We start from the raw sequence: 9,056 nt of genomic DNA on the forward strand, positions 1-9,056 counted from the left end.
AGAAATGCATCGAACGAACATTTGATATGGATTGTTTGTTTTTCATGTCTCTAAGTAAATTGATTCCAGAATCATAGTCTCTTCTGATTTTTCTTTTAATATCGTGGTGTTGCACAAAGATATAAAGTTCTTGTAGCTGTTTTTGGCACTCAATTGAACACAGAAGTTTCCTTTAGATATAACCTACTGTGAAGGCAACTTTTCTAAGCAGTCAGACTTACATTTTTACCAGGCGTATGAAAAACTCCCATAGACTTCCATTAAAGCTATATCACAGAAACCAGAATATAATATAGACGTATGTGGGCTGTTTTTACTTGAGTAGCAGTAAGCAAATACTCTGAACTCGCTGGCAGTCACTTCGTAGTGTGCTAAAAATTGAGTTTTGCATAGGCAAGCATGACTTTTTTGTGAAGAAAATATAAACGTGCATGTAGTGTAGTGGTATGCATCGGTGTTTCTTTGTTGTGTCTGAGGTGCATTTGCGAAAGCATAACATATTACCTCGTAAATATTTTTTTAAATGTATTTAATACTTAAATTGGATAGTTCACCCAAAAATTTACAATTGTCATCATTTACTCACCATCACCTGTATTAATTTCTTTGTTCTGCTGAACACAAAGGAAGATATTTTGAGCAAATCTTTTTTAAACTTATATGGTAATATTTTTTCCTACTGTGGAAGTCAATTGTGCTTCTGTTTCCGGCTTCATTACAAATATAAAAATAATTACACTTTCTTTGTGTTCAGCACATTTTTACAGGTTTGTTACAACATAAAGGGGGTCGCACACCGAGTGCGTCGACGTTGAGTCGCGTCTAGGACAACTCGGAGGTATTGTACAACGGAAGTGCACATTAAATATCGCGAGCTTAGTCAGATAGCGTCTACTTCAAAATGCAAGATATACGTTAGCAGCCAATGTAAATCGCTAACGATTTGGAACAAATATGATGTTATTTAATGTTAAACTATTGTTAGACTAAGTGGCGCGACAGGGATTTGAGCAACTTCCTGAGTCGTAGCTGGGCGGCGCGGACAGGCGGCACCGGTGTGCGTATACTCATAGAAAACAATGTGTTCGATTTGTTTAGAACGGCACGGCGCTGAGCTGCACGTCCGGTGTGCGAGTCCCTTAAAGGTAGGGTAACAGATTTGATCCTGAAACATTTTTAGTTATGCTGGTTAAAAGTCTCCTCACATCCTGATAGCAATCACTGTGTTAAGTTGTTTAAATGTATTCGTAAAAATTTATGTCATCTGTGAAAGGCGTAGGACCAAAAAATGTTCAACAAATCATAGATTTCGGTCCGAAAGGACGTTTCCTTTTATGTCCCTCATACGTAAGCGTAATTTGAATTCCCACCGCGCAGCGAGTCCACGCAGATACCATACGTCATCGGCGCGTTCACGTGCGCTCTGTCTGTAAACAGCGAGAACACCAAACTTTTCTGCTGAATTGACAACCTACACAGGAGCAACAAAACTAAATGCATCTTTTATAACAACAACAGCAAAAACTGCCTGGATCAGCAAGAGCAAAAACCCAAATTAACATCTGTAACTTTACTGCTTTACCGCGAGATGCAAACAGCTACAGGAGGCAAAGGGTCTGAAAGGGTCGTTACACTGTTTATTTTGGTAAGGTAGGTACGCGATATGTTTGTATTGAGATGGATTCAGATATTATACTTTGATGAAACGTTGTGTTGCTTATGAAATTTGTGTTCGTTTTCCGGATTAGCGTAACGATATAGTTACTACGTCTACACAATCGAACGTGTGCTTAAACTAATTCTGATGTAAACCAGCTGTTTATGTTGGTTATTTTGGAAGTGTTATTCACTTTGTACTGCAAAGTTTTCTCACTGGTGAATGAGACATGAGACGTGACCGCCTGATCTGTGCGTGTTCATGTGTTTGGAAAGAGGCGTGACTTTGGATGGCGATTTGACTTGAGGGTGGGATCGGGAATTTAATTGCTAGGCGGCTACCGTTAGCATTTTTCAAAATGTGTTACCCTACCTTTAAGGGTAAATGATGATGGAATGTTTTGGTCCTATGTAAAACCAAAGTCCTTTTCAGACAGAGATAACGGAAAATACACGGAAAATGCATTCCGGATATGTATGTTTGATTTTTGGTTTATACACACCGCAAATGATTTTCCAGAATCTGTGCGCGCTTTCACACACATAGCATAAAAACCACGCAAAGACACATGGCGTATTTAAAGTCCTGCACTTGGTAGATTTTTCACAGCATCTGAAGTTTGCTAATTTTCTGTGATTTCTTTCTCGCTCTTTTCTGGCATGCTGGTGAGTGACGAACTAGGTCCTCTTTCAGGGAGCGACCCCAGAACATTTAAGGGACATGTTTGTGTTCACACAAAAGCCTGTCTAATAATTTTATGATGAAAAAATATTAATTCAATTTACATAATTATTTTAAGGTAAGTGGTTGCAATCAATTTATTTAAGCTACAGTTACACAAAAAATTTGAGCTTAAATAAATTTATTGAACCACTTATCTTAGAAAATGTGAGTAAATTGAACAAATCAAATTTTTTCAGCGGGGGAAAAAGTGCTGTATGAATGTGGTTCAAGTAAAATAATTTTCACATTTTGCAAGGAGCTTGGTGAATTTTAAAAAAATTTTTATGGTTGCAATGCTGAAAAAAATCCGACAGTAGCAGTGTCCGACCGAGAAACATTACTAAAAATCGCTGAATTAACATTTTCTAAGGAAACCTCATTAAAACCTTTAAAAGTTAAATTATGCGAACCCTTGGATGAGCCTTTTGAATTCTTTATATAGGAAGAGATGTAATTAAATGTCATTCTCTATGATAATCATTTTCCATTTTTGAAAGGGGCTTTAAAGATGTTGGTTTTCAGACAAAGTACAGGACCAATCTGTGTTGGATGTCAGGTGGATTTTCCACGCATGATTAATTTCATAATTCATTCCACTATTGAAAGTGTCTGGTAGTAGAGAGAATAGAGAAATAGATGTAGTATCATTCAGCTGATCGTGTGAGCAGTGCAAAATGATAAAACGTATTGCTTGAATGCACTGTACTGGATGTCACTTTGGATAAAAGCATTTGGCAAGTGTAAAAATGTAAATGTATGCGTTTACTAAGCATCAAGATTTCTGCTATGAATGTTTCTTTATTTGCTTTGAATAATCACATTTTTTAATAATTTATTATAAAATGTTAAAATTGCCACTTTGTATATGTGAGCAAAATGTGCCATTTTTGGGTCTGTCCTTTAAAATGCAAATGAGCTGATCTCTGCACTTATTGGCAGGGTCGTGGTTGGATAGTGCAGATTATGGGCCATTATTATCCCCTTCCGACATCACAAGGGGAGCCAAATGTTTGCAGAGAATGGTTTACCAGAACTGGGTTGTTTTTTTTTTTTTTCACATTTTCTAGGTTTATACAAGCACCGGGGACCAAATTTGAGCACTTAAACAGAAAAAATGTCAGATTTTCATGATATGTCCCCTTTAAAAAAAGTATTTCTTTTACCCCAAAATTATGTAGCACAAAAATTTGGGTTGGTTTCATCAAATGACTATGTAAGGAATAATTAAAGATGGGTCGTTGAAGAATTTGCCAATAACCAATCTTATGGTTATTTTAAGACATTTGACAGATCAGGTGTGCAGTAATCGAAAAATCTGGATAAATCATTCAACAGCCCCGTGGTATAAATTTTCTAACATTACTGTGGTAAAAATATTGTAATAACATAGTAGTGAACAGTACACATTTCTTGCACATTCAGCATAAAAGGCTCTAAGTAAATTGACAGTATGAAACTTTATGCGCCCCAAAGCTCAGTATTGTAAAGTAAGTGGAGAGGTTTCTAAGGCGCAGTCGTGTGCGTCACCTGCACTTAAGATTTTAACACAAAACTCTGGCAAGAGCCCAGACACAGGCCGATATGAGTCACATTTTTAAAAGCCCCCACTACAGCAGCCAAAAGCAGGAGCTCCCAATATTTGTGATTAAACTGGGATGGACAACAGGCCTGTGAAGCCAAAAAGCCTTTTATTTTTAAAATATTCATCAGTACCAAACTGATTTAATCCAGTTTCAGAGCTCAGAGGCACACGGGTCCTTGAGAAAGAAGAAACACCTTTGTAGATATGTGATTACACACACAAACACACAAATACCGGTGTTGGAAGAGCATTGTGTTAGCAACGCATAAGGTCATGGGTTTGAACCTAAAAAAAATTAAGAAGCGTTAATTTTAAAACAACACAGTCTCACACCCATGGCGTCAATATTTGACGACACTTGACCATGCGTCAATATGTTGACGCGGAGGGTATACCTTTCGCGTCACTTTTTGACGAACTGGGGACTTCAATACTATTAGGTACGCGAAATTAAACAGTTGTCAACTGACATTGGGGTTAGGGATAGGTTTGGGTAGGGATGTCATTATGTAAATCTAACCCTAAACCGACGCGAAAATGGTAGAAAATGGTAAGAAAATAGGAAAGAGAATTTCGCGTACCTGATAGTATTGAAGTCCCCAGTTCGTCAAAAAGTGACGCGAAAGGTATACCCTCCGCGTCAACATATTGACGCATGGTCAAGTGTCGTCAAATATTGACGCCATGGGGTGAGACTGGGTTGTTTAAAAATGTAAGTTGCTTTGGATAAAATAATCTGGAGTAACATCATGAATCCAGATCTGTAACAAACAAAACAACATAATTTGTTTTGATTTGATAAGCTTATTTGTGACCCTGGACCACAAAATCAGTCACAAGTCACACGGGTATATTCGTAGCAATAGCCAATAATACATTGTGTATGAGTCAAAATTATCGATTTTTCTTTTATGCAAAGAAATCATTAGGATAGTAAAGATCATGTTTCCTACCGTAAATATATAAAAACGTTTATTTTTTGTGAGTGTATGCAGTGCTTAGGACTTAATTTGTACATTTCAACTTGTACAACTAGGCGAACATTTAGATTTTTTGCATCTTCAGATTCTAGCTTTTCAAATAGTTTGAAATATCTCGGCCAGATAATGTCCTATCCTAACAAACCAAACATCAAAGCAAAGCTATTTTATCAGTCTTTGACTGATAAGATATATATATATATATATATACTTACTATGTATTGTATTGTGTGTGTGCGTGCGTGCGTGCGTGCGTGCGTGCGTGTTTATATATACATAATCATTATACACAGTACACAAACATATAAATATAAAACTTTTATTCGGCAAACGATTAATCACGATTAATCATTATGCAGCCCTTATGTTAGGATTAAATATTGCAATGTACGCTTCAGCATCTATTTAAACATACAAAAAAGTACATTTTGTGTTTTTGAAAATTACGTCATAATACGTATTAACAGTGAGACCAGGCTGTCATTTCAGTTTTAAGTTAAATTTTTTTGACTTAATAAAAAGAAATATTTTTACATTTATTTTTGCATATGTATATACTGTATGTGTACAGTACACATGTGCAGGTGCATGATGGGAAATCAAAGATATCAGAGATTTTTAGTGTACTGTACCATAGACATCATATAGGTAGACGCCCTATCAACCGCTACTGCCTACTGGCGCGGTGAGATATGGGGCCGCCATCTTAGATCGGTCACCCGCTCCACTCAGTGTAATCTGTATGACTGGTGGATTGAGCTATCAGCGCATTTAATTAATCATATCTCAGTGAATACCGAACAGATTTTCACGCGGGTTTTTTTGCTGCAAAGGTCATTCATGGAGCTATGATATAAGACACATGGTTCGGCATATTTTAACCCTTTATGTGCCGCAAATCCCGTTTGAGTGGGGGTGACAATGTGATGTCCATCTTTAAATGAATATTTCTCTGGGATTCTTTGGGCTAGAAACCTAATCTTGGTCTTGTTTTAAAGAAGACAATTTAGGGTTTTTCACAAATGAGTTGGAACGTAAAAATATTAAATATAAATACTTTTATAGCCGTTTACCTTTATTTTAATATATCAAATTATGCAGTAACATATTAATTTATAAATAAAATGACATAAAAGTTAATGTTTCACACAATAAATAATGTTAACATGAAGCAATATGTCTCAAGTAGTTGTGATCCAAATCACAAAAAAATGATGTTTGGGTCACAATTTTAATGGTTTTACCAACAACTGCCACTAGATTTTGCCACATACTCTTGTACTCTTGTATACTCACAAACTAATAAATTACTGTCACCGCAATATTATTCATGCAAAAAGATTTTGAAATATTAAAACTACATTCTGAGAGCTTTCCGATGATATATAGCTTGCCATGATTTTTTAGGTTTAGAGTAGGGTTTTAGTGTTATATGCAAAAACAAATTTGGCCTACCTGTGGGCCCGTAACATTTTTAGAAACTGACTCTCACTGTGTCATAATTTTCCCCAAATGGTAATGAAATATGAAAATTATACTATTTGAGCTTTCCAACAATATATAGTTTGTCAATATTTAGGTTTAGAATCTTAGTGTTACCAACACTAATGTGGACAGCGCCACTTAATGTTCATAGTAGGAATGAATGAATATTCACTAAACAGTAATAAAATATTCTGATATAAGATATACAGTGAGTCCAAAATCAAAATATGTGGTGTAGGACATAAGATATTTTATAAATCACACACTATAAATATGACAAAGATGCAGAAACAGATAGTTGCAATAAAATAAGACTTTTTAATATGGTGAAGAAACAATTTAAAATGATTTGTAAACCCCCCCACACACTCACACGCGCGCGCGCGCACGCACGCACGCGCACACACACCCCTGTCCAGAGCTTCTTTCCCGTGCTCCCTTTCTGTAGTTCAAGAGAGGTGAGTTTGGCAACATGGTGGAGCCTTATCTTTAAAAACACAGACACAACCAATGACAACGAGTCAGACTGATAGTTGTCGATTCCAAACCGAGTCTCCTCAATGTCCTCCCTACGAAGGAAAACATCCTCTGTTCCTGTTGACATCTCAGCTTTTTAAAGCTCGGCGGATCACGCAGCTCACAGCACCTTATAATAATAATAATAATAATACACATTTATATAGCGGTTTACACAATACTCACAACAGAGAAACTCTTGTAATTATTACTTAACTTTACCCCACTCTTCTTGCAGGGTGAACAGCGGCTGGTGCAGTAAACATAGCCTAGCGAACGTTAGCTGGCTACGATTTCAGTACAGTAAAATCAATAAGCTGGCTCTTTCTCAATTTTCTGGTAATATTCTATTCACAAAATACAACCAATAGTACCCCGATGTTAAAAAGTACTTGTGAAAATAATCCTCCGGGCTCTATTTGCAATCGTCCGCCGATTAGAACAGGAAAATGCTCCACAGTGCTCTGACATCTTATCTGCTGACATGCAACGAAACTAGGAGAACGACCGGTTTAAGATGGCCGCCGTATTTCTCAGTCCCCAGCGGCCAATAGGGCATCTAGTCTTCTATATGATATCTATGTACTGTACCACAGACACACAGCTGTTCATAAACATGACTGTGGTTGGCCGGACACTCTGTAGATCTGATTTATATGCAGTCTGGTGCTCAATCTCGAGAGAGAGAGAGAGAGCTTGAATACTACTACTCTTATTCTCTTAAATGGGGGGCTTGACTCCATTAAGTGAAGACCACTTATTGCATTACTGCCATTTTGCTGATACCGTGAGTTCGGCTTCTGCCGTCCCAGCCTCTGGCTCTCCATTGCTTTGAATTGTATATAATTATGTGCTAATTAAGTAATATTAACTCCTGACTGTATTAAAAGAAGCCAACCCCAGCAATAAGGCGCAATAATGCAGGAGATAAACAGGTAGGCTTGTGTTAAATGGACTATGCAGCTTGTTTGTTTATTAAGGGAACGAATAAACCTCGCTTTAAAAGGTAATAGCTCCGATCACGACACCAGCGATGAAAGCAATAATGATAAATGCAAGCGCGCTAAAAGCGAAACGCAATTATCGGAGCGGCGTATCCTAACGCGCAACATACCAAATGATAGCCGTCCTAATCCGAACAGGTCCTGATCTTAACACTATTGTCATTTATTATGCATTTTAATGCCCTCTATTACATCACAAGAACTTCCATTGAAGCATTTAGATGGACGTAAGGCATCTTTCAGTAGCGAAGACGACTGAATCGCAGTCTGGGGCAATTGATTAGCTGCGCATTTACCATCTGTAAAGCATCTTAAGTGACTGCTTTAAACCCACAGACGGACGACATTACCATGCAAACATTAAAGGGTTGAGACTTATTGTCCAGAGACGTTCTGCATGTTCAATCCGCCTGCAATTGGATTGTGCCGCATAACTCAACAGAAGACGCATCAATTTACAATGAAAGCTTGTCAGATTAAATATGGACGCTGCCTCCCAGTTGCAATGACGGCGAGACATGCTTATTAAAGTCATTTAAGGAAGTGTTCAGAAGAGTGTTTAAATGATAAATGGCATGCCAAGATGTTTGTGAAATGTTTGGTTTAACAAGTATGCTTGTCTTTAAAAAGAAGTATGACTGTCCGGCCTGATCTCACGAGAATTTGTACGTATTTTACAAATTGGACAATTTGTATGAATTTGTACGAAGTGAATCAAACCAAAACATACGTTAATCTTAAAAAATAACGAAACCCTACCCCTATTCATACAAAAATGATAATTTGAATATGAATTAGGCACATTGTAAAAACAGCCTTGGACTGTACAAATACTTTTGGGGGTAACTGTACACTTTAAATGAATTAACAGCAGCTCATTTATTTAGCAGGGGGTCCACAACAAGGACCAGAGGAATGACTTCTTTACTCACTTTAACTAATTCATTATGTAAAAAAGTAGCAATAATTTTGTTTTAGCAGCATTTAAATGAGCTTATGGGCTTTATGGCGTTGAACAAATTGGCACTTTTTGCATGTTTACGATTATGATGGGAGAAGAAGATTGTAAGACTTCGAGTAGCGTCTTAAACGTCTCTTGATAATATTCA

The 9,056-nt window shown here is 37.1% G+C and overlaps 1 long non-coding RNA gene across 1 annotated transcript; it reads right to left on the reverse strand.

Moving 5' to 3' along the window:
* Positions 1–6,657: 6,657 nt before the first annotated feature.
* LOC135730344 (uncharacterized) lies at positions 6,658–7,346 on the reverse strand. The gene is made up of 2 exons (XR_010525953.1): positions 7,166–7,346; positions 6,658–7,073 (listed from the first exon to the last, which is right to left on the reverse strand). It is a non-coding gene; the product is annotated as an uncharacterized lncRNA (long non-coding RNA).
* Between the last annotated feature and the right edge of the window lie 1,710 nt (positions 7,347–9,056).

Source organism: Paramisgurnus dabryanus, chromosome 11, assembly GCF_030506205.2.
Source record: "Paramisgurnus dabryanus chromosome 11, PD_genome_1.1, whole genome shotgun sequence".
NCBI classification, from domain to species: Eukaryota; Metazoa; Chordata; class Actinopteri; order Cypriniformes; family Cobitidae; genus Paramisgurnus; species Paramisgurnus dabryanus.